At 40.1% G+C, this 27,332-nt stretch overlaps 1 long non-coding RNA gene and 1 other non-coding gene across 2 annotated transcripts; both read left to right on the top strand.

Moving 5' to 3' along the window:
- The first annotated feature begins 677 nt into the window (after positions 1-677).
- On the top strand, positions 678-14,334 carry LOC118697630 (uncharacterized). Its single transcript, XR_008508401.1, has 4 exons — positions 678-1,053; positions 7,639-7,663; positions 13,291-13,326; positions 14,291-14,334. It is a non-coding gene; the product is annotated as an uncharacterized LOC118697630 (transcript).
- Positions 14,335-15,150: 816 nt separating this feature from the next.
- Positions 15,151-26,396, top strand: LOC129046696 (uncharacterized). The gene is made up of 2 exons (XR_008508400.1): positions 15,151-15,194; positions 16,559-26,396. It is a non-coding gene; the product is annotated as an uncharacterized LOC129046696 (long non-coding RNA).
- Positions 26,397-27,332: the final 936 nt, after the last annotated feature.

Raw genomic sequence — 27,332 nt, 5'->3', positions numbered from 1 at the left:
CAGAGTTTGCAGCCTGTTCCTGTGGTTACGCCGATGTTCCCCTTGGCGAATTAGGGGTGTCCCAAAGCTCCCGTGAAACCAAGGAGCGTGAGCCAAGGAGCATCTCCACTGCCCGGGGAGGCTCTGGGCTTGTTGCCTGAGAGTGGGGGTCGTTCGTAGTCCTGCAGGCTTGAGCCTGGACTGAGCCATATCTCCGCCTTAGCAGCTCCAGCCCGTCCGGGCGAGGGGACAGCTCGGGGTGTGGCTCTCCCTGGGGAGGAACAGGGGTTGAGGCGAGAGGCCGGGGCTGAGGCCGGGCGGCGACGCTCGGGGCCGCCGGTTTCCTGGGCGATGGGTGGGGAGAGGAGGAGGAGGAGGAGGAGGAGGAGGAGGAGGAGGAAGAAGAGGAGGAGGAGGGGTCCCCGCAGCTTTATCTCCCACCCGGCTCCGCCCGCCGTTGGCTGTCTCCCGTGACCGCAGCGCACCGGCGGGCGCAACGCCGGCCAGGGCAGCGCCCATGGGCTGCGGCAACTCCACGGCCGGCGGCGCGGGCGGGCGAGGTAGGGCGGCGGGGCGGGCCGGGCCGGGCTGGGCGAGCGGCGGAGCGAGCATCCCCACCGTGCTGGGCAGCTCTGCGGGACTGCGGGGGGCGGCGGCGGGCACGCACCCGCACTCGGCGGGGATACAGCCCCCGGCGCGGGGGGTGCCCGTCCGAGCCGCGGGAATCGCTGCCCGCCCTCTTGCAAGAGCATCTTCCTTTCCCGAGGCTGATCCGCTTGCTCAGGGCGAGAGGGTGATGTGGCCTGCCGCAGCACCGGCGGCTTTCTGGTGCCCTTTTGTCGCTAGAGTCACCACCTCCGACAGAAGCTGCCCAAGGCACGGCGAACCCAGGCCGGGAGCTGGACGTAGCGATCCCGCCAGGGGTGTCAGCTCCATCCTCTTCGCTTCCCTATAAGGCCACGAATGCCACTTCTGAAATGAATTTGTGCGACATCTTCGTCTTTTGCTTGCTGGAGAAGTTGGAGGATATTTCATGATTGAGGTTTCATGCATGTTAATGTCTACTGCTGGCTGGTGAGTCCAGCTGGCTCCCTTATTTGTTCATTGCTATTTTCAAAAGAGATAAGATCTGGGAAGATGGTGCTGTTGTGCTCTTCCTCTCCCCTGCCCCCGCAAATAGGAAAGTACATGGAAACTGGTAAGTGGACCTTCACCCTGTAATTATAATATGAGCATTTCCCAATCACTTCTCATCCTAGCTGCACTTGGCAAACATTGCCACCTGTTCCAGTACCTTTATCAAATCTTTCAGATGCACTTGTGAGCTTTCAGCTCTTCAAAATACGCAAAATAATGGTTGGACAACTTAGAATTACTGGGTCCCCATCTCTTACTGTTTTGATTTGATTTGAATTAACCAGAGTTTCAGTGGTGCTTTGGGTGGTGCTAGTCCTGACTTGGTCCTGCCTGTGAGTGTGAGTGATGCTGTCTTCTCTAGGGTGTACATACGTGTGTGTGCTTGTGGGTGCGATGCTGTTCAACTCTGCACTCCACACTCAGAGGAGAATGTGATTCTGCCATTCCTTACTCAGTTTCTGTTGAATGATTATAACTTAGGTTTTAGGTATTATGTCTGTCCATCAGAGGCCTCTCTCACCCATAAAGAACACACTGTGTGAATTTGCTTGAACGTTCAGTGCCCTTACTGGAGCTGTCCCGTTTGCATACGTGAATTCTCTCCCTTCAGTTGATTCCCACATTGCTGTGACTGGACGTTCCTTCTGTATATGACCAGTCTAGCTTCATACTACTGAGGTGATGCTTGTTCACATCCGATTTCTGTTTGCTGGATAAAAGCACCAGAGAAATTCAGACGAGACTGTTGAGTCAATTATTAGTCCATTTGTGGTAGTTTCTAAGTTGATGTTGATTTGACTGCCCTGTGGAACTTGTACCAGGGTACAAATGGGTAAATGTCAAATAGACTAACTCTGGCAGCAGTATTTTTTTGAACTCAAAGTTTGTTTAAATGTGTCCCTTTGCATTAGAGGTAGTTGTCTTGAACAGGTTTTGGCTTGTAGATACATTAAGTATTTTCACTGATGGTCTGACCCCTTTGATAGTTAAACTTACTTATATGTTTTACATATACATTTGAACTTGCATTTTTTGTAAACTTTTAAATGCTCTTTAGAAATATTCCACAGATCTCTAAGGGCTTAGTGCAGGTAAAAACCAACAATGCCACGTAAACCTCATCTTTAGTATAATGGAATTATTACTGTTGCACTGATAGACCTCTCCAAATACAATGCAGCTCTGAAAGGTCCAGTTCACTTCTCACTTTCACCATTGTCAGTCAGGAATTACTCTGTGCAGTCTATGGTCTTAAAATAACAAACAGCTGGTGATAAAAGCAAGATGTCGGATGTCTACTATTTATTTATTTAATTTAACATTCCTTACAAAGTGTGTCTAATAAAAATAAAATTATTTTGTAAAGGGGAAGGAGAAAACTTACCATTTTTGTTTGGAATCCTTGAGCTTTTCAGGAAAATGCAATTCATAATTTCACCAAAAGATGTGAAGACTGTGTAAATACAAATAAATTTTGTGGCATGCACAGCATGACTACATTTTTAATGCTAAAGTTATGACTGTTCTGTAGTCGATAATGTCAAAGCTACAGGTACATAACATGTAATTAACCTGTAACACTCTCTGTCATATCATATGACTAAGAGTTTATTGTATTGTATATTGTAGCATACTTCATAGAACACATTTAATGTGTTACGCCAATCACCATTTTCTTACTCTGGTAAAATTCCTATTGTAACCTAATTTGATTTTTCCTGAGCAGATGTATATATAGTGATAGTTCAGCTAATGATATTATCTTCTGTTGCATGGCTAGAATGACATCAGAGCTTTCAGCTCTATGGTCTGTGAGATCTAAACTAATCGACATGATGTAGAATAACATTTCTGTCTGTGGTGCAGTACTTCAGAACACCAATATAACTCACAGCATTCAAATGTTCTTTCCAGAGTATCAGACAGTGGCAAAATCTCTTCAATTGAGAAAAGACAATTTCAGTTATCCAAGTAAACTGATGTATATACATCCTTCTTAAATTACCTAGCTATTTTATGTATTAACTATGGATTATAGTTATGTATTTCTCAACTTGCTGTTTTCCTTATGTTTTGTTGTCTCATTTTACATATCCTTCTTTCATGTTATTTCCTAGAGTTTTAGAAGCTCAACAATAGCTCTTCTTTTTTTGTGTATGTCTTTTAAAAATATGCTCTTATGCATTAATTTCCTTTTTTTTTTCCTGAGTTAAGGCATTTCCCTTCATTCTAATGATTCTTCACTAAAAATTTTTAACTGCCTCCTCCTTTCCATATCTAGTCTAGTAGCAATGACAGCACCTTAAATTATAGTACTCTTTGGAGGCTGTCAGTCTAGCCTTAATTTAAATATATAGAGAAGCTCTTAGTCTGTGGAAAGCTTCAAGTACAGTCAAGTTATGATGAAGGAGATCTTTCACACCAAGTTTTAACAGATTTATTAACTTTAAGTTTGGTGCAATGCCCAGGAAGTCATCGTGCCATTCTCTAATCTGTGCACTGAACTCCCACCTGATGAGCTGAAGAAATAATCAATGTGAAACAAATTGATGATATTCTATCATCAGTTACAATGGGGGTATAAATAAAATACATTCATGGATGTTAGAATGCGCCTCCTTACTGCTTACTGTTGGAGCACATCAGAAAGAAGCCTGCAATAGAAAACTCATTCTTAACAATTGCATGTATGTGTGTGTAATTTGGAGGGGTTTTATTTGCTTTTTGTAACAATTTGATGTGCAAGAAAATGTCATAGGACATTGTTCATTAAAAAATATCAGAAAAATGTTTCATAATCTGCTCAAAAGTCAGGTCCTGGCATTTTTTGTATCCATTTTATTTATGTGAGGGGTTGCATCTCATGCTTTTTATATTTTTCTGAAGCTTTTGCCTCTCACCTTGACTCATGATGCATTTCTCAGCACAGAAGAGTATCCTCAGTGGCTACAAATGTCTTTCAACCATCTTTTGCATTAGGCCTGCATTTACCAAAATCTTGCAGTATCGCCAAGAGAAGCTGCTGTTGTTCTGAAAGAGCAAAACCCCCTCTCACCTAGTGGAAGATGCTTTGGGATAAATTCATCTTCTTTTTGACTTGCTACTGTTTAAATGCTGTGGGTTTTTCTGAGGGATCACAGCTCCACACTCCTAGACTGAATGTTTTTCTTCTGTAATCACTGAGGCTCAGAGCAATGTGTGGCTGAATGGGCCATGATTATTTGCAGGCTGTACTCTTTCTTCTCCTTCTGCAGCTCTAAAATACCAAAATGCAGCTGTGATCCTACTGTGTAAATGGTGTGAGCAGAGAGGTCATTCAGGACAATTCAGTATTGCCTATTTTTTATGGATGTGGCTTTGTAGCTACTCTTCAATGTCTTGCTGAGGTTTGGTTAGAAAAACCAAGCAAGCAAGAGCCTATCAAGACAAGGCTTATGGGGTCAAGTGCTGCCTTTTCTTAGGCCAGGCTCTTATAATGGGAAAAAATGGACAAGCTTTATATATGTGAGCCTTTTCTCAAGTCATTTATGGAAACCATCATATCTATGAGACCAGTAGGCCTTGCTGCTATGGAGCAAGCTGTAGAGTGTTTGTGGATTGGGAGTAAAGAAGATTCTTTGGCTGAACTTCTGGCAGAAGGAACTTGGGCAGCAGTAAAATTGTGTTGCTCACTAAATGTGCAAGAGTTAGACAAATATGTCGGTGAAGTAACAGGGTGAGGGTGAATGGATTGGACTTCACAAATAAACATGTCTGTATGAACTGAGATGTTTTTGGTTCCTTGAGAAATAATATCTATGTGTAAGAAATGTTCAGGCTCCCTAATGAACAAAAACTTAGAATTTTTTACATAGAGATTTTTTTATTTTACACCTAGCTAAAATTATTTTTTACATAGAGATTTTTTTATTTTACACCTAGCTAAAATTATGTTCATTTGCAAGCTCAGAACTCTTGCAGGAAGAAAACTCGTTTGGTAACTGGAAACACTCTCAGATCTATTGTCAGGTACCTTAGTGATACTTGAGTGAATTTGAACCAAAGACTTGTTTCACTTTTGCTAGTGAAAATGAGAAATAACCCCACTGAAATTAATGGAATTCCATCAATGAAAGTGAGGATAGACTGGTTTGCTGTGCTTATAAAAAAGTAGAAAACAATGTTTTTCTTTTTACATGTATTTTAAAATTTATTGTAAAAGTAAAACTGATTTCTTAAAAAGTGAATCTTTTTTGATCGTACTCAGTTCTCAAAGTTTTTGTGTGAAATACATTTCAAAACACTGCAGTGATTTTTCAGCAGTGTACCCTTGCTAATATTCCAAGAAAACAAGTGCTGCCATATGTGAACGTTAGTGGCATATTTCCAAACATGGAATTTTATAGCTCTTATCAAAGCCCAGGCTGATGGGTTTGAGTGACATCTCCCAACTCCAGAGTGAGGATGTAGTTGTACCATAATGCATTGAAGACAGGCATGGCACTGAACATGGACATGGCACTGAAGTGCACCCAGTGATTGACTGGAACTTGATTATTGCCTCTGGGGAGTGTACCAGTGCTGTTGGCACACAATTTTTCTCCCTTGGTTTGAGGTTTCAGTTTGTGTATTAAACACTGTACTTTTGCTGTACTTCCTGAAAGAAAGACAAATTTTTCAGATCAGCATCCAAGGTGCTTAGACTCAGAAGAGTCTTGGCAAAGGCCTCTGAAAGGGCCATGAACCTTTTTAGAGAAACTGATTTTGATCACAGAGAGTTTAGACTAAATCATAAGAAAGTTATGGCCCTTGTGCAGAATAGACACAGCAAAGGAATAGTTTCTTCTGGAAAAAATTAAAAATCCTGCTAGGTCCAGCTAGGTTTTTCAAAACACATGTTGTCTGTAGTGTTGCCGATGTCTGGGCTCTGTCTAGGGGTACAAGGGGGTGCCCTGAAGGCTCATTGCTGAGCTGACTGGATGAACTGGCCTTGGTAGCAGAAAATGTCTCCTTACATTGACAGAGATTGAGCTCGCACAGCAATGCCAGCCTTCCATCTGGACACAATTAATTGTACAGGTAGTGCTTCATAGATGTGCCTGCAAAGCCGAAAAGTATCAGAGGGCTGCCTGGTGGAGTAAGGTTTTAAAGCAAGGGCCTAAGCTTATTGTGGCTAGAGCTACTCCCTCCAACTTACGTAAGGCTTTCTGCTGATACATGTAGCCATACTGAGATTTTGCTGACTCTGGAAGCAAGACTAACAGAAAAAATGTGTACAGTTTCATACGAGTCTAGTCTGTGTTGTTGCCGGGAAAAGGAGGGATAGTCATGTCATAGGAAATAGGAATGACATTGTGTTCAGGAATTAGCTGTAAAGGGTGATGTTTTCTGCCGTTCAAGCAATCCATTCAGGTAGACAGAGCCAGAAAGCCTTGCAGGTCTATTACTTCCTCTTGTTAAAAATAAGAATGCAAAAGGCATATTCTTACACATCAAAGAGAGATGAGAGGTATTTGCTATTTATATATATATATTTTTAATCAGCAGAAGAAATAAAAGTTTTCCAAAAAATGAAGTACCATGGGAGAAAAAAAAAAAACATACCTCCAAACTCAAAAAATCTCTGGGATTGGCTACTTCCATTTCTTCAGAATGAGCTCAGATCACCTTTTCCAGCTGAGTACTAAGAGGAAAGGAGAAGTGAAAGGTTTTTTCTAATGTCTGCTCTAACTTCTGTAATTAATAGAAGGGATAATTTACTGGTTACTCAGCTGAATTATATACTAGCAAGAGCAACATAACATTAGTAACTTGGGAGGAGCAATAAAGAGTTTGTACTTAGGTAAATGTTTATCTCCCAGCAAGAAACATCTGAGTCACCAAAACAAAAAAGTCAGTCACTTATACCAGGCAGCCATGTGGCAGCTTTTGTCTCTTTGGTTTTTTGTTAAATAGCAAGATGAATTAAGGGGTGGTTGATCTCGTTAGGTGTCTGGGGCTTTGGAAGGGTTGTGTCCCAATGTTTATATTAATTCTGCTAGTCATTTTATAAAACTTTGTTTATCTGGCAGGAAGAATGAGGCAGCATTTTACACATGTGGTGCCAGCTCTACAACTGCATCAAGTGGCAGAATAATCAGGCATTTGGGAGTAATTGCCTGGTTAGTTGTGCCAACTTTGTGGCAGACAAAACCACCAGAGTTCTGAGCAAATGGAAGCATATAAAATTCAGAAAGAGTATTTTTTTCTTATGTTGCTCCCATCTTGAGTGGCTGCACCTGGGCACTGGTCCACAGCAGCATCATTTTCACACTGGGCCACTGAGTCTGGCCCAGATGTGATAGATTTAAGGGATTGTGTGGATAGTCATTAAGGATAAATGTAGCAATCATGAGAATTGTGTTCTCTTACAGTAGGAAATTTTTGTTGCTATTTCTGTGTGGTTTAGGACAGAAAGACAGAAAAACAGTTACTACACTGTTGGTTGGTTTAGAGGATTATGCCATTATCTAGTAAACATGTTTTGTTTTTTTTTTGTCCTAGGTGCTACAGGGACTACTAAAGATGTGTAAGTACTTACTCTTCTCTACTCTTTTAAATATATAACCCTGGACATATTTTCAGTCATACTAGCCTTATACTAGATTTAGTCATACATGATTAATCTGGCTTCTAACATATAATCAACACAACCAGATGTTTACTGTCTTTAGTGACAGCTTTCATCTCCACAAAACAACTCCTTGTCTTGTTTACTTTTCTACAGATTTCTTTGCTTGTTATTTCTCTAACAGAAATTTCTTTTCTCTGCTTCTGTTGAGACAGTTTTCTAGCAGAGCTGATTATGTTAATTCAGACTGCTTTTCCCCATCATGTGCCAGTGCACCTTTTTCCAAAGGCCAACTAATTGTACATTTCCACCAGGCCCAGTGAGAGATTTAGAAAGCCACTGAGACAAATTCCCTCTCTTTTGCATGAGACCCACTAACCTGTCCAACTTCCTTTTCAAAGTACCCACCTTCTCTAGGTATTCTCTGCATTAAAGATAGCATCTATTTTTTTGACACGGGGTAGCAGAGGTAGCCCTACCCATCCCGTTTTTCTCTAAATGTGCAAGGTCAAGTTTTATACTTACTTGCTGACACAGGAATGCACAGGAACAGCTTTATTCAGCCATAAATGTATTTTTCTACCAAAGAAAACCATAAAGAACTCCTCCCGAGGTCTTGCCTTCTCCTATTTCATGTTACTGGTATTTGCCACTAGCTGGGAAAGATTGTTATGTTATGCAATAGGAACATCCTTCGGTTTTATTTACTTCGCTTAGAATAACTCCTCTAATTAGATGGAGGAATCCTGGTGTAGAAATGAGGGCAGTCAAGTCAGATAAACAAGTGGAGGGAAGAGCCTAACAACAGGCTTGTCCTTGCTATTACAGAGCAAGGACAAGAGAACTAACAACAGGTGTCACTTGGCTGATCAACACTGTTGCCACAGCTATTCTTGAGATCTGTCTTACCTCTGTAGTCTGTTTTCTGGGCTTGCAGTGCCAGACAATAAATTACAGAAGGGAATCTTATAAGGAACCTCTTCTTGATGCAGCCTGCAGCATCACTGCCCTCAGTACTCCTGTATTTACAAACCCACTGGTTTAATTTACAGCAGGACCTTATTTGTTGTTCAATTTAGATGATTTAAGGACTGACTTAGAACTGTATCTTTCTTTTTGCTCATCGGTAGTTTTAAATTTCAAAATCTCATGCACTGTTTAATTATGAATGTTGTAGGCATGTTCCTGTGCTTAAAGGTATGGAATATGTAGAACTGTGAGTATATATAGAACTGTGTTTAACTGTGTGTAAGCATTTTTAGAGCCTGGCTGCAGGAGTTAAAATGGGAACATCCTACTTGTTAGTGTGAGTTCACCTGTCATGTTTCAAAATAGTATCAAAATAACTTTGAAAAAATGTGTAGTCTTCAACAAAGTGAAAGGGTCTATCCTGGAGCTATTACTCATTCAGATTAGGGACAGTGGAGCCAGCCAAACAACCCATATGAGTAATAGCATGGTTGAACCTTCTCATTGGATGTTAGAAACACACACCTACTAAAGAGGAATAGCAGTGATGACCCAAAAGGGTCATCACTGATCAGGCATTCTAATACTTAACAGAAGATTTTTATGAAGGAAGTAAACTATCAGAAAAATTACTTTCATTTCATAGAAATGAAAAAATCAGATTTGTATTAACTAATATTATAGATCCACAAAACTTTTTTTACACCTTTTTACTTTCATCAGATAAAGTTTCTCTTTAAATAACCCTTATCTTTTTCTTTTGCTGTCAAATTTCAGTCACAGCAGTTTTGATGCAGAAAAACATTTAGGTGTGTCCATCCTTTCATGCTTTTGGATAGCAAATCTGATTATTCTAACATGAGGTTTCTCATTTCTTGAATGTGACTCATTGCCAAAGCACCATGACTCCTGGAGTGTGCAGCCAGATGGAAGCGAAGAGGGCTGGATCCTGCTCGGAGCCCTCCTGGGTGACTGTGAGGAAGCTGCTTTGCCCTGTGGGGCTGGAGTTTCTCCATCAATTAGATAGGGGTGATGATATGATCTTCCTCTGAAAGGGCTCTTGTCTCTGAGGGCTGTGTGGTGACAAGGACACATGCTCCGAGAACATGTCTGCCCTCTGTGCTCCAACCCAGGATCTGCCAGCCAGCTTCAGCCCATACTCCGGCCGCACTAATAAAGAAACATTCATCACTGCTAATTGGGAAAGCCTAGCTGTAGGAGAAGTAAAGGATATGCTAGAAAGTAATGCAATGCCTGTGGTATTCAGTGTGTAGCTAAGTCTGGGGGAGGATTAGTTACAGTAGGAAGGAAAGGATACAACAGTTCAATTCCATTTCAAAATATTGAGAAGAAATGCATCAAATAGAAATTAAAGGCACTTGTTCCCAAGAAACACCAAGAATCTGAGGAGTAGTTGTCTGTCACTTGTTCAAAGTTCAATGAATCATTACTGGTGGAACTACTGAGCCCATCTAGAAAGAGTCTCTATAATGATCGGAACGAACAGAGCCATAAAAGCTGAGGTAAGAAAAACGTGGATGAAAATAATTGGTGTGAATGCCTGTCATCTGACATTTAAAATATGTGAGAAATAGCAGCTTCTTTTACCATCAAATGGACATAGGAATGATGGATGCTGACAGATGAACAAAGCGTGTTTTTCAGATTTTCGGTGACATGAAGACTCTTGGGACAGACAAAACCTTATCAAAAGAAACACTTATTCAGCTGTAAATAGAATGCCATTTTGTGGATTTGCTCTTAAATCTGCCCATTGGCTCCAGGACTCTGCCCATGCTACCTGCTGAGAACCATGCTCTCAGCTACTCTGCTGATGTCAACAGCATCTGAGGCAGTGACACAGCAGCCAGTCAGCACTAGGTTCCTTGAACTGTTTAGTTCCTTTTGCTTTCTATTCCTGGTGCAGAAAAGCTTATCCTAGCTTGCTGTCCCTGGAGGACTGCTGGACTCCCGTGTCCATATGAGCCCAGGAGATGTGGCAATGGGAACAGTGCCAAAACCAAAGGAGCTTCTCTCCAGTCTCACTCCCAACTCAATATGGTTGAGCATTGCTGTAGGAGAAGTAAAGGATATGCTAGAAAGTAATGCAATGTCTGTGGTATTCAGTGTGTAGGTTAGTCTGGGAGCTTTGCTCCATGGAGCCACCCGTGTTCACTCAGCCTGGGCACAGAAGCAGCACCTGTCTCAGTAGCTCAGCAGACACTAAACATGCAAAATTAGTGGGCACCCTGCAAAAGGGGGTCTTGAGCCATCATTTGTGAAGGTGAGAGGTGTGTGAATATGTGTAGTAAATAAACAGGGGCAGCATTCCTTCCTGAGCCTCCAGAAAGGTGTGTAAAATGGCTCATTCCTTAAGTGCCATCATCCAAAATTTTCTTTCTTTTCCCTCTCACACTCCCATGTTACTCCTATCTCTGCTCATTTCCTCTTTTCTGGCAGGGCTACAACAGTTTGCCCCCAATCATTGCCCAGCCCAAGAGCTGTTGTCTGTACAATCCCAGATTAGTTTTGCTGTCATGCATTTGAAGAAAAAAGGTATTGCAAAATTACTAGTTTGATTTATAGCTAGTGAGAGGAAAGGAAGAAAGCAAAATGTTTAAAAACCCTCTTGTCTGCTCAATCATAGACCTGGATAATTTGTTTTGTGAGAGAATCACAGTAATAGTCTGTGATGCCATATTACAAAACATTTCTGGAACAGAAGAAATTGGCTCTGTTTCCTACCAGGAAACATAAAAAAAAAAAAAAAACCAAAACAAAAACAACATTAATTCCCTGTTGGACAATATTGATTATTATTCTTACAATTCCATTTCAGAGGCTTCAAGCTGTGCCTGAAGTTTTTGGTGCCTTTAAATGACTCTTTTCTCTGGACAGTGGTTAATCTGGATTATAGAAAATGTTCCAAATAGTATGAGAAAATCAAGTCTGTGACACATTTGGTTGGTTCAACAGAAATGACTGTTTGTGATCTTTTGGGATCCAAAGTCCCTTTCCTTAAGTAGAATTTTTTTCCCCCTAAAAATACATCCTCATTTCCACCCACTGATATACACAGGCTTTCCATTTTCTTCAGGAGAAACTGGCCCACACTGTGACAGAGCAGCTTCACAGTCCTCAAGAAAAAATGTCTCTGCATTCTCTGTCAGTGTGTGTGAAGACTGTAAGATGACTTAGGTGACTACATAGGGTTACAGGAGGTGGGAAATGCCTTCTGACATGTCTCTGGTTCCTCCAGGAAGGGATGGCAGGAGGGACAGGAAATGAGAAGTTTATTGATCAGTCTTTCTTGAGTGGTAAGACATAGACAAAGACAGCAGACGAAGAGTGCTATGTCCTGCATAAATATAATTTAGCAAAATTGAAGAATAATAAGATTTTCTCCAAGCCTCAACTATTAAAGGACCTGTGTACCCTTACTCACTGTGATGATGCAGAAAGGATAGTAGGTAATGTCCCTTAGGAAGAAGGTAGATGCCAGAAAATTTCCAAGCTGTAGCAGTATTTTAAGGCATTTGCTCTCCTCCCAGGAGGTTTAAGGGCATTTTCTTGCACTTAAGACTGCATCTTACTATGAGCCCTCTGCTCTTCAGGCCAAAATCCCATTGACTTCAGGGCCCTGTAAGAGCGTAGAGCCCCAGCAATTAAACAGCAGGCACATCAACCTTTTAGAGTAAATAAATTGGTCGGAGACCCAGCTAAAGTGCAGCTGCTGCCCCATCCATACCCAGTCATGGAAGTAGAGCTCAGAATCTGAATATTTAATCAAAGGTGGGTGAGTAATTTGTGTGATGACTGATGTTGGGACACAGTCTGAGACTGCAGCACAGGCATTGCACACTGAAGGAGTAAGAATAAATTATTTTTATTTTTTGTATTACCTTTGCCTTCACATCAGTGCTGGTTACTTTAACTCCTGCTCCCATTCAGCTACACTGTACTACACAGTACATAACTGGGAGGAATCAAACCTCAGTGACTCTGTTGATCTACAGGCTGACCTGTGATTTTGCCCTAAAGTTAAAGGAGACATAATTGCCCATTTATATGGGATTATTAACAGTATTTGGTCTGCAAACAACAGGAATTGCAGTGCCTCATTTTATAGAGAGGCCTTGTAACAGTTTCTGGATTCTGTAATAGCTGCTGTGAAAGTTTCTCTCTCCTCGTCCTCACTCACATGCCAGCACAGACACCCAGTCCCTTTCTTTCCTCTTTTAGGGGAATAGCAGTCCAGGCTTGTTCCTGTTACATGCAGAGTCTTAATGTTCCTTTTATGTGGGGAGTAGTGTGGGGACTCACTCAGGAATAGTGTTAATTCACGTGTTTTGCTCCCAAATCTACTTTCAGATCTCACTGGTGGGGGTCATAAAAAGTAAGCTACATCTTTTCTCAATCCTTTATTTCTTCTGTACCTTATACTGGAAAATTGTCCCTTTTTTATACCTGCGTGAGTACTTTGTTGAATGGTGGATGCCCTAATTTAAACTGAGGTCAGTAATAGTTCTTCCCTTGCTTCTGAATGTACCCAGATGGACATGGAGCACCTGAAAGAAACAATCTGCTAACATGCTTTGTATCTTTTGATGTTGCAGAGCAGAAGAATCCATATCAGATGATGACAAAAGGAGGTAGGTGCTCTGCTCAACCAGGGTTAGCTTTATTTGCAATAGGCTGCAGCGAGTTCTGCCACGGGTTCTGCATCCTTCCTTCCCTCCTCCTAACTCCCAGCAACACCAACAAAGCAGAGGAGAAACAAAAAGAGAGGAGGAAATCTCACACAGAGTCAGGTATTGATGAGTCCACCCAGCTTGTTATTGAGCTGAGGAGGTGGGAACTTGGTGGAAAAAGAGCACATTATCTTGCAGCTGTAGGTGGTGTGCTCAATAAGGGCTGGTGGCCTCTGCCTTCACACCATCAGTGCCACAGAAGGTGACATTAGCGCTTGTGGGAGATCTCTGCTGGGCTGGAAGTTGAAGGAAGTATGAGTCTATCATCAAGCAAATTAGAAATTGGCTCAGACTCCCAGGAGCTGGAGGAGGTGTGAGGTGTTAATTCAGCACCTAGCAGGGCAGAGCAGTGTAAAGGGAGTCTCTGCAGGTAACTCCAGGCACAGTAGAGGCTTTAAGAACCCATTTTTTTACCCCCCCCCCCCCCTTTATCTGTCCCTGCTTTTCATACAGGCTCTTTGGAGCCAGAAAGTATCCTCTGCAAGTCCATGAAGAGAGGGAGAGGGTTGGGCCATGAAAGTACCTAAGACACTCGTGCTCCTTTATACTAGCAGTTTTCTCTAAGTGTGACCCTAAGCAGGGGGAGGCAGGTTGCATTTCTTAATGAGGTAAAAGTGCTATTTAATTGGTGTGCATTGTTTGAAGCGTGGTGCTTTGGTGGTCCCAGTGTCAAACATCAGTGTCAGATTAGTTCTGTCCTCAGCTGGATATACTCAGAAGAAGCTGGGCAGGTGGGGTTTATTATTGTCACAAGACAGCTGGGATCCTGTGATAAACATCAGGAATTTGAGTGAAAAGTAGCTCCTTTCACAAGGAGAAGTGTCCCAGCTGGGCTCTGATGTGCCTGTAATTATTTCTCCACCAGGAACTATGGAGGGGTGTACGTGGGCCTGCCATCGGATGCGGCTGCCATGGCTCCCAGTCAGACGAAAGCTGCACCCAAAGGTACTGGCAGGTTGTAGATTTATTTTCTCTTGCTTTCTAGGGATCATTTTATCTTGTAGGATGTATGTCCTTTAAAAATCAATTATTATTTCAGACATACTGGCTAGCCTTGAAGCCTCTTAATGCTGTGGGGCTATTTATACTTGTCAAAGGGATTGTTCCCTTTTATTTAAAATTTGACACGTTTTTGCAGAAGGATCCTAGAGCAGATGCTGACAGTGTAGGTACATGGTCTTCTGAACATCTTCTCCACTCTCTGACTGCTCTGTGAATTAAAAGAAAACAAAACCCTCTTAGGACTTAGAGGCTGTGATAGATGCACTTGCCGAGCCCCGGCGCTATTTTTAGTTTTGAAGGTATTTACTTGCATTGTGGTGAATTCCAGTAATAACAGTTAGTAAGTGCTTGCTTTCAGGTTCATTTCTGTTCTTAAATGAAACCCAGCAGAAACTGTTTCTTTTCCATGTTATATTTTTGAGCAGTGGGAAAAAGCATTAGATTTATAGCTATTTAATTGACAAGTCATAAACATGTAATTATAAAATAATTTAATATTCTTTTGATTTAACACAAAAAAATGCTGCTGTCACATATGTACAGCATAGTTTAGTCACTGACTCGTGCTTTCAAAATTTGCTGCAAAACAAGAAAAGGAAAAACAGTAACACTTTTAACCAAAATAAAAGTAGCTGGTTTTGGAACAGTACTAACTAAACAAAACACGTGTTTTGTTTTGTTTTTTTAAAGATTTTAACCATCTTTGTCTTTCATTTTCTAATTAAGATTAGAAGGAAATAAAGACATCGAGATGCAAACAACCCGAGGTACAGTATGTTTTGATTAACATTATGTGCTTGGCATGCATTTGTTGAACAGAACAAGGCAGCAATGCTCCCTCTGATGCTCTAAGTTGGTCTGGGAACCACCAAATTACATCTCCAGCTGCATAGTAACTTCTAAAGGCTGGACCAGGGACCAGTTCTCAGTGGGTGCAGATATAAACTAGACCAGTAGTAAAGTCATCTTCTTGGTGAAAATTGAGAAGCAAGGAAACTTAATTTGGGAGCAAATAAAAATCAAATGTCCTTAGTGGTACTCAGACCTCCCATAAGAGGTGAGGTACATCAGATCAGCATTTGCAGAGACGAAGATTTTTCCAGGAATGAGGATTTTGCAGTTAGAAAACATCTCCATTTTTGGAAGGACCTTGAAGACCATAGTGTGTCACCCACTAAGTAATGTATTGGAGCTTTCCCCTTGCTATGGGAGTATCTGTGGGGGCTTCATTTTCCACCAGCTATAATAGAACATTGAAGATTTATAGGCTCTATTCCTGAGTGAAGAGTTTTGACTAAGTTTAAAAAAAAAGCTTTATTAGTTCACATCTGCAGAAAAAATAAAAACAAAGCAAGTTTCCATTCAGTACTTGAACTAAATAAACATTGACAAATTTTGATATGGAATTGTTTTGATGTCTAGCCAGTGGGGAGCTGAAAACTATTAAGCTGCCAACAATTTCCATAAGAAGTAGAGCTCTTTCCTAGAGAAATGGTTTTGACTGTGCTGGATGCAGGCCTTGTAGAGCAGAACACATATAATAAGTGCCTTTATTATATGAGTGATTAAAGCCCCAGAACTTTTGTAGGAGCAGTCCTAAACAGGGAGATTCAGGTGGTCTTCACAGCTAATTTCAGTAACCTGGCTGAGATGTCTAAGCTAGAAACACCATCACCCTTGACCAGGTCAAGGCTCAAGTAGCATCTTGAAATTGCAGCTTTCCATCTGTGGTTTATGAACAGAGTCTGAGTTGCTTAGGTCCTTGTCTAGGTGCTTTAGTTGAATGCTTGAGGCTGGATATAATCAATCACTTGACTTTTTTTGTTTTGCTATTTAAAATAGCTGAAAGTGTGCTTTGCCTTCATTCATGCAAGATCAGAGCTTAGCTGCTGACTCAAGTCTTACACAGAAGAGCAGCTTCAAATCTGCAAAGGTTCCTCTGAGCTCCACGAGTTTATGTGCGTGTGTGTCTGAAGTTCATGGACTACAAATCTCTCAGCTTCTAGTGACAACCTAGTTCTCTGGTTTATGTATAGAACATTCCTGTGTTGCTTTTCCACTATTGTTTTACCACTCTACCTAAATCTGTTCCTTTTGTTCCTTTTGTTCCTTTTTTTTTTTTTTGGAACAGTCTATTGAGAACAGTTGCCAGTGTTTTGGAGAGAGCTGTCTTTGTGCTGAAGATTTTGATATTTACACAGCCTTCCAGAGAGCAGGAGAGATCAGAGCACCAAAAAATCCAAACTGTTCCAAGTTCCAACAACGGGTAAAGCTTAAAGTACAGCGTTGAATTCGTTTCCAATGATAGTTGCATTATGGAAACCTCCTGCTTTTCTCCAGTGAAAGATGAAATTTGTGAACTCATGGTGGATGTTTCTGCACAAGAGCTAACTTTGATGATCTGCAACTTATTTCTCTGTGGCCATATTGCAGATTCCATCAGCTATCAGCTATGCTTCATATATTTCCTCAAAAAAGTTTGATAGATTTTGTATAGAAGACCATCACTACTGTCCACTCAATAGTTTCTATGGTAGGTTCCTGTAAATTAATTGTTATTTTACTTCAGAGTAATATATTTGACAAGTTTGCATCTTTTTGGGAATATTGCAAATTTTAATATTTTTGCTGTGAAATACAAGGAATAGGATGAAACAAGCTTAAGACCTTAAGGTTCTTTATAATTATTACTATCCCTTTTATACCATGTGACAAATATTAGTGTTTAATTTTCACCTTGTAAAAAGATGTTGCTCAAGGAAATTGATTCAAATAAGAAGGATATACTTCATTGTATTATTTACATGTCTGTTTATATTTTACTTTAGCTATATCTCTTTTATAAAGCATTACATGCAAAAAAATACTAACAAAATAAACTATTATGTGTTCCATTCCATGTAATAATAATAACATGTCCTTGCATAAGGATGAAGTGATAGTATTTTCAGAGCTAGTGGGACTAAACTCCAGTGCTGCATCCTCCTGAACTGTAGAGTATTTTTGATCATTATTAGAGTTTTGTATCCCTGTCCCATCTGAAAGCATCTCCAGTATGGCAAATTGAAACAGAATTAGCATTATTACTACTTTAGCAAATTGTTCAGGTTTTAAAATTCATTAACTTAATAGCAATTGTAAGTTTCACATAGAACATAAAACAGATTGTACATTTACAGATGGCTGAATAAGTATTTAAACTACTAAAGCCTTTTGCATTATTCTTTAGTCAAACTCTTTTTAATGGGACTTGATACACCATACACTTTAAATAATCAAATAAACAAAAAAAACCCCCACCCAATCTGCAACATAATAATATATTACTGTACATTCATGACCATTTTTAAAATTAAAAGAAAACAACAAACCATAAAATTTGGGCATGAAGAAATAAGCTGCCGTGAACTATGACATTCCTGCCCTTTTCACTGATACCCATTACTACCAGTGAACTACCATTGACTATGATTTCCAGTAACTTGAAGCTTTCACTTTTATATAGTGGTAGTTTGATGTGAGGCTTGCAAAAAGAGATATTTAAAAGTATTCCTTGCTTGTCCTCTTTTAATTATTTGTGACATTATTTATGGCTATTCTCTACCAATCTGCTACTTGGGTTATCAATGATTTCAGGCTTCCAGCTCCTGTATCTCATTCTTGACTGTCAACCTCAAACTGAGATGAAATAAGCTTGAGAGAAATAAGCTTGAAGATGTGGTGTTAAAATATCTCTCAGTATGAATGAAAGTCTGTAGATTGTATCTGCAGTGTCTTGTTCTTGCAAGCCAGACTGGTGAGGACTCAAGTGGCCCTGGGTGATAAACATGCAGGCTTTTCTCCTACCTGCTTACCATAGCATGAGGGTATAGTTTCCACTTCACATGTTCCACAAATGACCAAAATGGTTTGCACAAGTTTATTTAGTACAGAGCAATGCCTGACCTGATCACGATTTTTCTTCCCAAAGCAGAAAAAGCATCAGTCATCCTAGAATACATCAGCATTCAGCTTGTGCTCAAAAAGCCAACAGCTGGTGCCAGTAATCAACCCAGTTGTTTATCCAGTTCTGTCCTTCAGTTGCTGGGAAGAATTATCAAAAAGTGGACAGGGCTAAACTCGAACATCACTTGTTCTGCTAGTGACATCTGAAGCTCCATGTGTGGACAGAGGGAGGAAAGAGGTGATTGCTGATGAACAGCTCCTCGCAGCTGGTGGTGGGACCAGTTGCAAGGGGTACTTTCCTTGGTTCACATCATTGCTTGTTTTTCCTGTGCAGAGCTACAGAGAAGCTTGGAGCACTTTGCAGAATTGGTCTTTTAATGTTTCATCCTCTTAATGTGTGGGAGGTACAGTAGTTTCTTAATATTTTTGTTCCTCTGCGTCGTTTAATCTCAAAAGTTTACTGACCAACTGAAAAATGTGCAGCATCACAGACTGGAACCTCTAAAATAGACATACATTAATTTATGCTGTGCAGGCCTGTGCCATCAAACTGAAGAGCTATGGCCATACTCTTGTCTTCAATTTGCAGATTCTTGTCTTTTGTTTTCCCAAAGATCCATGAATCTAGAAACTGTGTTACAGGATGCTGTATTCTGTCCTGGCCAAATTCCACTTAGGGAACTGATTTTCTGCTCATGAAAAGTCCTCTATGGTGAGCCGCCTTTGTTTAGAAAAGCACATGTCATTTCATGGAGAAATGAGTGTATCTGCTCTTTCAAAACTTACAATCTATGGATATTTCTGTTAGGAGGACGAACAAAAAATAAACCCTATATGCCAGCTGCCAGCTGTGCATGTGACGGCATCCTTGGAGAATATTTAGGCACTCAAAAGATGATTCAATGGGAGAACTGAGAACAGAACACAAGGAGCCATTGAATGACAGAGTTATTATTAAGGAATATACTTTGGTTTTGTCAAAACATCTTGAATTACCATTTGGGAAAAATAAACATTTAAATGTTGGGGCTGTAATACCATTTTCCTTGCAGTGATTACTGTTTCTCCAGCCAGAGCTGAGGAGCCAGTGGAAATAATTCAGCAAAAAAAGTTTTTGGGCTCTATAATCTCACAGTCTCTGATCTAAAATTCTTTGGTAGCCCAGAAATATTATGCTTGAATTCATGAATCTTGAAAAATTCTGGAGTAGGAAAACATTGAAACAACACAAAATATCTTATATTGCAAATTTTGGCCTCGTACAAACTGTATCACCTCAAAGCTTCTCTTTTGAATTATGCTAATGAGACAGTGCATTTATTTTGCTTTCTACTTAATGCAGGAGCTTTGTTGTAAGTGCCCAACTTCTCTGTTTCTGGGTATTCCAGATAGAAATAATGCTTGTCTTTTATGTGCCATACACATCCTGGTGTAGTTCAGATGATGTGACAACTCTAAGCCTCTATGTTGCTCAAGGGTTAAATCTTGTCACTAAGAGAGTTGCAGAAGACCTGGTAAAGGCCAGTGTAAGCTGAGTTAGAACTTCATTCACTAGAAATGAAATATTTTCCTAGCAAAGTCCACACAAGGCTGAAGCTGAAGAAAATCATAGAGGTGAAATTTGTCTCTAATGAACACAAAGTACTAATTTACTTGTTTTCATCCTGCATGTCTGGCAAAGGAGACTCTGCTATAGGGGACTATGGTTGAAATGGCATCACTATTCCCTGTCACCCACACAAGTCTAGCAGTTCTCAATAATCATGCTTCCCAAGCAGTCAGTGAGTCACTGCTGATCTGTTTTCTGCAAAGTAGACCTCTGTTTGGTTCCCATGGTGATCAGAAGTGACAGTTATTATGGGCTACTACTACAGATTAGCAGTTGTGTGTGCCCACTAAAAGAAGCTCTTACCTAGTTATAGTCCCTGGATGTTTTGCAGTGCATCATCATTGCTTCCTACTGACAGCAATTTAAATGCTTCAGGTGAATTGGCTTTGTAGAGAACAGACTGAAGGAGGGGGATTTGGGAAGTATTTTTGTTTTGCAATGTATTTAGAACAAGATGAAGAAAACTCTGTAAACTTTCCATATGGTGGTCCAGTATTGCAGGAAATGTTTTGAGGCTGGGCTAAATGACTCAACCCTTGTTTTAAAGATAATCAAGCACAGAACTTAGGTTTATCATAATAGGAGCTATTTCATTTTATCTGATCTAACAATTTTTGCTGAAACTTAGGGGTTTTCAAACACAGAAGAATTTCCTAGACAGCAGAAATCTGTCACCCCTGTTGTAGGATCTTCTGTGTACTGGTCACTATTAAAATACGTATAGCTGAAGATAGGACTCAGCTCATGAACCAGCTCATTCTGTGAAGTGCAGTGAAACTCTCATTAGCTTAGCTGTACTGAGAAAAGTACCACAGGATGAAGCCTGGGTAAAAGTGGGCTTTGTGTGCCAGAAAGGAGAAAACACATAGGAGAACAGGAGAATGGGGATTATTGTGCAGTGAAGAGAGATGTAGAAAGAGGTTAGGAACAGAAAATGATGTAAAAAAGGAAATACCTTAATTAAGTATCCACTGCGTTTCTCTGTGATTCTAATCTCTAGAGCAAGAAGTAGACAGCTGCCAATTGTTTTAAGACTGAAGAGAAATGTGAGTTGGCTTATCAGGTCATTCCAACCCTCAGATGTCTGAGACTGCAAACCTTTAAGGAAATAACTTGTCTCATTTTTATTTGCTTAAAGTCCAGTGTAATGAGCCCATGCACCTTAATGGTCCTTCTGGGTGTTACCAGGATATATAAATATCCTGCTGTCTCTTTCAAAATTTCTTTTGCTGTTTCCTTTAGTTTATGTCTATAGGCAGTCTGTGAAAAAGACGTAAAAACAAAGATGTAAAAACAATTAACAGGGTTAATATAAGAATAGATTACATTGCAAGAATAGATAACATGCAAAAAGGAAGCCAATGTTTAATCTGAAAACCAGTGTAGAGATAAAACCTAAACTTTGGTTTAGTTATGCCATGTATTTTAGATTTCTGATATAATTAATGAATCACTGTGCAAGTGATTCATTTGGGTCACAGCACCTTATTGGTACTCTAGAATTATCTGTCCACTCACAGAATTTTGTTTCTGATCTTTGATTCCTATGTTACAGGAGATGGCAGTAATGTGAAATACTAAATTCCACACTTCACCTTTGTTGTCCACTTCTTGTGTTGTCTGAATCTCAGTGTTGTCTGCAGGATGGCTTCATCTCCATAAAAACTGAGGTTGTGATTCAGAATGACAGTTAATTAGAAGCAAGTCATATTTGATAACAGTTTTGTGGGGGATACCAGACTGCTAGAAAATGCAAGACTTCATTGCAGTTAGGGAGGCATTCAAACTTTGGAGAGTCCACACCACATCACTATCAAACTTGACTTGTCAGTATGCAAATATAAAACCACACACATAAATAAACAAAATCAGGGAGGTAACACACACTTTCAAGCTTATATCCAATATCAGGTTTATGGTTATGTATTACTGGAGTCTGACTGTAACCTGGAGCTGTGAATATTTACCTTACCTACAGCTAGGTTTGCATTCCCCAAAGGATATTGCTGTGAGGAAGCCTTGGAAGGACTCCCACTACCTGGGTTGTTTGTAGGAGCCTTACATGCTTATGGGAAATCAACCAATAGACTTTCTCTAAAATTAAAAGATTTAATCAGATCATAATGTATAAATAATATCAACTTGATCAAACTCCAAGTATCTGGTTATTAAAACAATGTACTTCATATTTGAAGTCTCACATGAAATCAGCTGCCTGCTTCTTTTTCCTCTTCCAAATAGTGAGTTACCTAAATAAATAAATAAATAAATTCTTTTGGCTTTACAAGGAACTGCTTCAGATCATCAGATAGAAACAAACCATTTCTGGGAGGGAATTAATTTCTAATAAGGAAACTGTGCCAGCCAGGAGAGACGGAGAGCTTATAAATTCCAAATTATTTTAATAGGATGAATACTAGTTGGAGAATTTACATAGCACTGTTAAACAGCCTTTTTTTAAGACATCATTGCTTATATAAGCATTGCTTCTTGAGAAACCCAAGACTTCCATTGAAAAGAACGCTGAAAATCACTACTTGAAAAATAAGTTTTGATTTATGATAATATTTTCTCAAGAGCAGCATTATATTTTTTCTCCTTGAATTTCAAGAGGAAGCCAAATTCTCATTGGAGCCAGTGAGTAAACAGCCTACTTCTCCTTGCCTGCAAACAATCACAGATAATTCTCATTCAGAGGTACAAGAAAAAACATAACTGGTAGTAGTAATGTATGTGTTCATACACTTGAAATGAATCCAAATCTTTAACAAATTGGTGTAGATTAGATTAGATTTCATGCTCTTCCTTTCAAGTGTTATCATTAAAACATGATACTTCTTTTTTTTTTCTTGTTGGTTGAAATAATCCCCAGCAAAAATATTTCTTCCATGTTTGTTGCAAGAATGTGTAATTCTTAATAATTTGCAGCACTTCTTGCACTACTTCTTATTTTTATCTAGAGTTCAACTTCTGTCATAAAAACCCTCTGCCACAGGCTACATTTTCCCAAAGGGCTATGCTCATACCTGTGTTCAGCTGAGCATTCCAAGTAGGTGCTGCTGGAGATTTTATCCTGAATGCTTCACTACTCAGCTGTCTTTCTCAGCTTCAGTTGAAACAGGGACAATGTTGCCTGATTGTTCTGCAGGAGAATTTACTGCATGTATGACTGTCATCTTGAGTTTTGCACTGGTACAGTTTGAGGAGTCTTCATTATCCATGAGGATATTGAAACCACATCTTGGCTCCTGCATGACACCTACTTGACATGGTTTAGCCCCAACCAGCAATTAAAGCCCACACAGCCACTCTCTCACTCCCCCCAGGTGGGATGGGAGAGAAAACTGGAAAAGTGAGATAACTCATGGCTTGAGATAAAGCAAAAGCTTCACACACAACAAACAAGCAAATAAGGAATTCATTTACCACTTCCCATGGGTGGGCAGGTGTTCAGCAATCTTGAGGAAAGCAGGGCTCTAAGCATGCCTAACACTGACTTGGGAAGACAAACACCATCACTCTGAAAGTCCTCCCCTTCATTCTTCTTCCCCCAGCTTTATATGCAGGTATGGAATGTCCCTTGGATCACTGGGGGTCAGCTGCCCTGGCTGTGTCCCCACCCAGCTTCTTGTGTGCCCTCAGTCGACTTGCTGGTGGGATGGTGAGAGGCAGAGATGGCCTTGATTCTGCTCAGCAATAATGAAAACATCCCTGAATTACTAAAACTGTTTCCAGCAAAAATCCACAAAACCACAGCCACATCTGAGCTACTCTGATGAAAATAAATTCTTAACCCAGCCAACAGCAGCAAGCTCCTTTAAATTTTGTATTACAAAGTTGGAAGGCACAAAATGGTGGAAAAGTGTCTCCATTACATTTCAGTTTGTGCAGTGATGTGCAGAACCAAGAGCAAGCATTACTGGTAAATTAGTAGGATAGATGACATGGCCACATGTCAGTCTCTTTGGAGTGCCTTGAAATGATGACAAAAGGAGAAACATAAGGAATCAGTATCACAAATACCTGTATTAAACATTGCAAATGCTAGCAGTATCTTGTGTCCTGTCCTGTGAAAATTTCACTTCCATGCCCCTGTAGATAGTAAAGGAAATTACTCCTGGTAGAGTTTTTACCCTAAAAATTAATTCCTCAGAGTGACTGATCAGTGTTCTTGCCTAGGTCATGGGGTCTGGCTGATGTACACAAGGCGTAGCTCTTCATAATCTGGAACCCCCGCTCTGCAGCCTGCCAGTTTTGTCACGCGCTTCTGTAGTGCACCTCCATGCTGTCTGCCCATGTGAATAGTCATATTGGCCTGGAGAAAGAGCTGGTTGACTGCTGAGGCAGAAGGACACATCCATGACATACTCCCTTTGTTGATCCCACTGTCTCTTTGTTGCTCTCAGTGAGGTATGGCAGCTTCATACCAACCTAGGGAGCAACCACACGCTGGTGATTGTCCCCATGCCAGGTGCTGTCCCCACCCAGGCCAGCAGGCCAGCACAAACACTACTGTGCTGGAGAGGCTGGCCTTTGGCTGGCCAAAGTCTTAAGTAATTCTGGTGTTTGTTTTTCTGAACCTCTTGCTCTCTTAGCAGCAGAACCCAAGAAACTGCACTGAGTTTCCTTTTGTGTACCTCCTGGACAAGCCTCATGTTCAGAGCTGTGCTGGTGACAATCAAATTAATCATCATCTGTCATCAGTTGCACATTGCCAGGCTCTCCCAGCAGTCTCAGAGTCTCATCCTAGGCCATAGGCTGAAAAAAAAAAAAATCCTTGACCAAAGTAGGTCAGCAAACCATGCCTGGCCTCGAGCAACAGCTTCAATCAGGGACAGCATATTTCTCACTATTGCTCTTAAGAATTTTCTTCAAAAGTGATACTTTTCTTTCAAATGGGGAAGAGCTTTACATAGATGGCAATGACAGCTCCCTGAAGCTTGGGTCCTCTGCCAGTACTTTACAGAAAAGGTGTTCTGATGAGAGAGAATCCCAAAGCAGGGGATTTACTATTAAAAAAAAAAAAACAAACAAAAAAAACCAAACAAACCAAAAAAAAACCCACCGAAAAATGTGTAAGGAATTGTTTGTAATGAACCTTGATACACATCTGGCATTCTCATTTCTGTAACATTGAATTGCTCGTTCCTTAAAAGCAGACAATATCTGAAGTTTTGTTTCCATAATATCTATACATGTAATTTTAGCAGCTAAAAATTTACATTTTTTTCAAAACACTTATTTCAAATTTTGGAAAAAGTTGCTTTATGTCTACTATCCTGATTCCCAAATTTACCAAATTAATTAACCAATCATTTCAAAGCTTGTGGTCATTTATTTTTCACTTTATGGTTTCATTTTAATAGATAGACTCAAGTGCTGGTTTTAAAATGAGGGGTTATGAAATTTTACAAAATATTTAGCAATGAGAATGCTAACAGTACTACTTTTCACTTTGGCACTGCCGGTAAAGAAGTTATTGTTTGTGGACATAACTTAAAAATCAAATTGTCTCTAAAGAAGCTTTTGGGTTAAGTTTCAAAGATTAGAGTATATAAAAATGATGCATCTGGGCTACTTCAGATTGTCCTCTAAGCCATAAAAATATGTCTCTGAGGTTTTTTCTATAAAAAATATGTCTCTGAGGTTTTTTCTATAGAGAAATTCTTGCTGTTGTCCAGTGATTCGTTAGAGCTCTGGTCTAGCCTCTCTACAGATGTTACTATTATTCTGCAATGAAAAAAGACAACCAGCCATTTCTAGGCACTCTGTAAAGTCTTGAAAGCAATATAGCTTAAAATAAATGTTTGTATCCTGCTGTGTTCTTTTGACCCTCAATGCACTTTGGGCACAACTAAACTATAAATATGATATAAATAAGATCAAAAGATTCACTCTCTCATGCTCAGAAAATTTGAAGAATACCAAAATTAAGCTTCCTGAAATATTTCTATTAGGACACATTTTTTGACAATGGGATCAATATTATTTTTATGCTACAATTGATTAACCTAATTAGAAATCTATGGGAAAATATATTTTTTGTTGAAATTTTGCAAATGCTTGTTTATTCATTTTATAATTGTTTTATCCTTGCTTTGGGCCAATTTATTGCCTGGGATTATGCTTTCTTTGCCTGTGTGCAAGTTTGATAATAAAAATGCAATTGTTTATGTCCTTTCTTATTTTTGGACTACTGGAAGCTGGTTCTTTATTAACCAAAGATGGATAATTGATGAGGGCAACATCTCCCAATAATTGTCAGTTGCTGTCTAAAATGCAGAATGAAAATGTCAATTCTTCAAATTGCTGTAACTCAAATTATTTTGTTTTGCCATTACTATAACTTACTGGGAACTCAAAAGCTTCCATCATGCTGCTGAATGGGTTAAAATAAACTTGAAGAGAAAAAGAAGGATGGTAGCCTTTCTGCTTCATGAAAACTAGTGTAGGTACAGCAAGGTAAGAAAGATTTGAAAAGAGAGTCCAGCACCTGCCTTTGTGTTGACAGTCACTCTTTGGGAGTATGCTGTGGAAGTGTAAAGTTTTCCTAACCACCCAGATGACAAGCCTGTAAAAACAGTTAATCACTCATTTATTCTCTCCATGTCTTTAATTTTATTTTTCCTGTTGTTGCTATTATTACTTAAAAGTAGCTACCTGTGGAAGAAAGCCCAGAGTGCACAACTCTATTTTCCAGCAGGTTCTGCGTTGGTTGCCTGGTTGGTTTTGGTTTTTATTGTTTATCTGATTTTAGAGCTAAAAATAGACATGAGGAGCTGGGAATCAGAAACTCCAGCCTTCCTTATGCCACAGGCTTGTTAGTCTTGGCTGAACCACTTAGGTGAAATCCTTAGAAAACAGTTTTTAAACTTGAATGCTCAAGCAACGGACTTTTGTTTGAATAATGTCTCAATACTCCTCCAGGGAAAGTGGAGCAGAGTTTGTACCCATGATGCTGTCTGTGAGGCTCTTAGGACTACCACCGAGGCTAGGAGTTCACACAGGGCCAGCAGGCAGCATTGGAGAGGAAAGCTAATGTCCTTACAAACAAGTTGATGGGTGAAGGGATGGGTGTTCACATCTTTGAAATGGGGCTTAATGTCCCTACTGACTTAGGGCAGGTTTGCTGCTGAGCCCAGACAGCTTGGCTCCTGGAACAGACAAGGGTCTGCACAAGCCTGAGTTTCTGAACTTTGGGGTAAAATAGTAGGTTCAAGGAGGGATATGTGGTAGGCAGTTCTGGAAGGCTCTACCTTCCCTGTGCCTCAGCCAGCGGGGAGAGGAAGAGGGCAACACACAGCCAGAAGTTTAGGATAAAAGGAGGCTGTGCCCTCCAAAACCTCGAGAG

The sequence above is a fragment of the Molothrus ater genome, chromosome 5, assembly GCF_012460135.2.
Source record: "Molothrus ater isolate BHLD 08-10-18 breed brown headed cowbird chromosome 5, BPBGC_Mater_1.1, whole genome shotgun sequence".
In the NCBI taxonomy this organism is placed as follows: domain Eukaryota; kingdom Metazoa; phylum Chordata; class Aves; order Passeriformes; family Icteridae; genus Molothrus; species Molothrus ater.
This window is presented reverse-complemented; position numbering and strand designations above follow the sequence as displayed.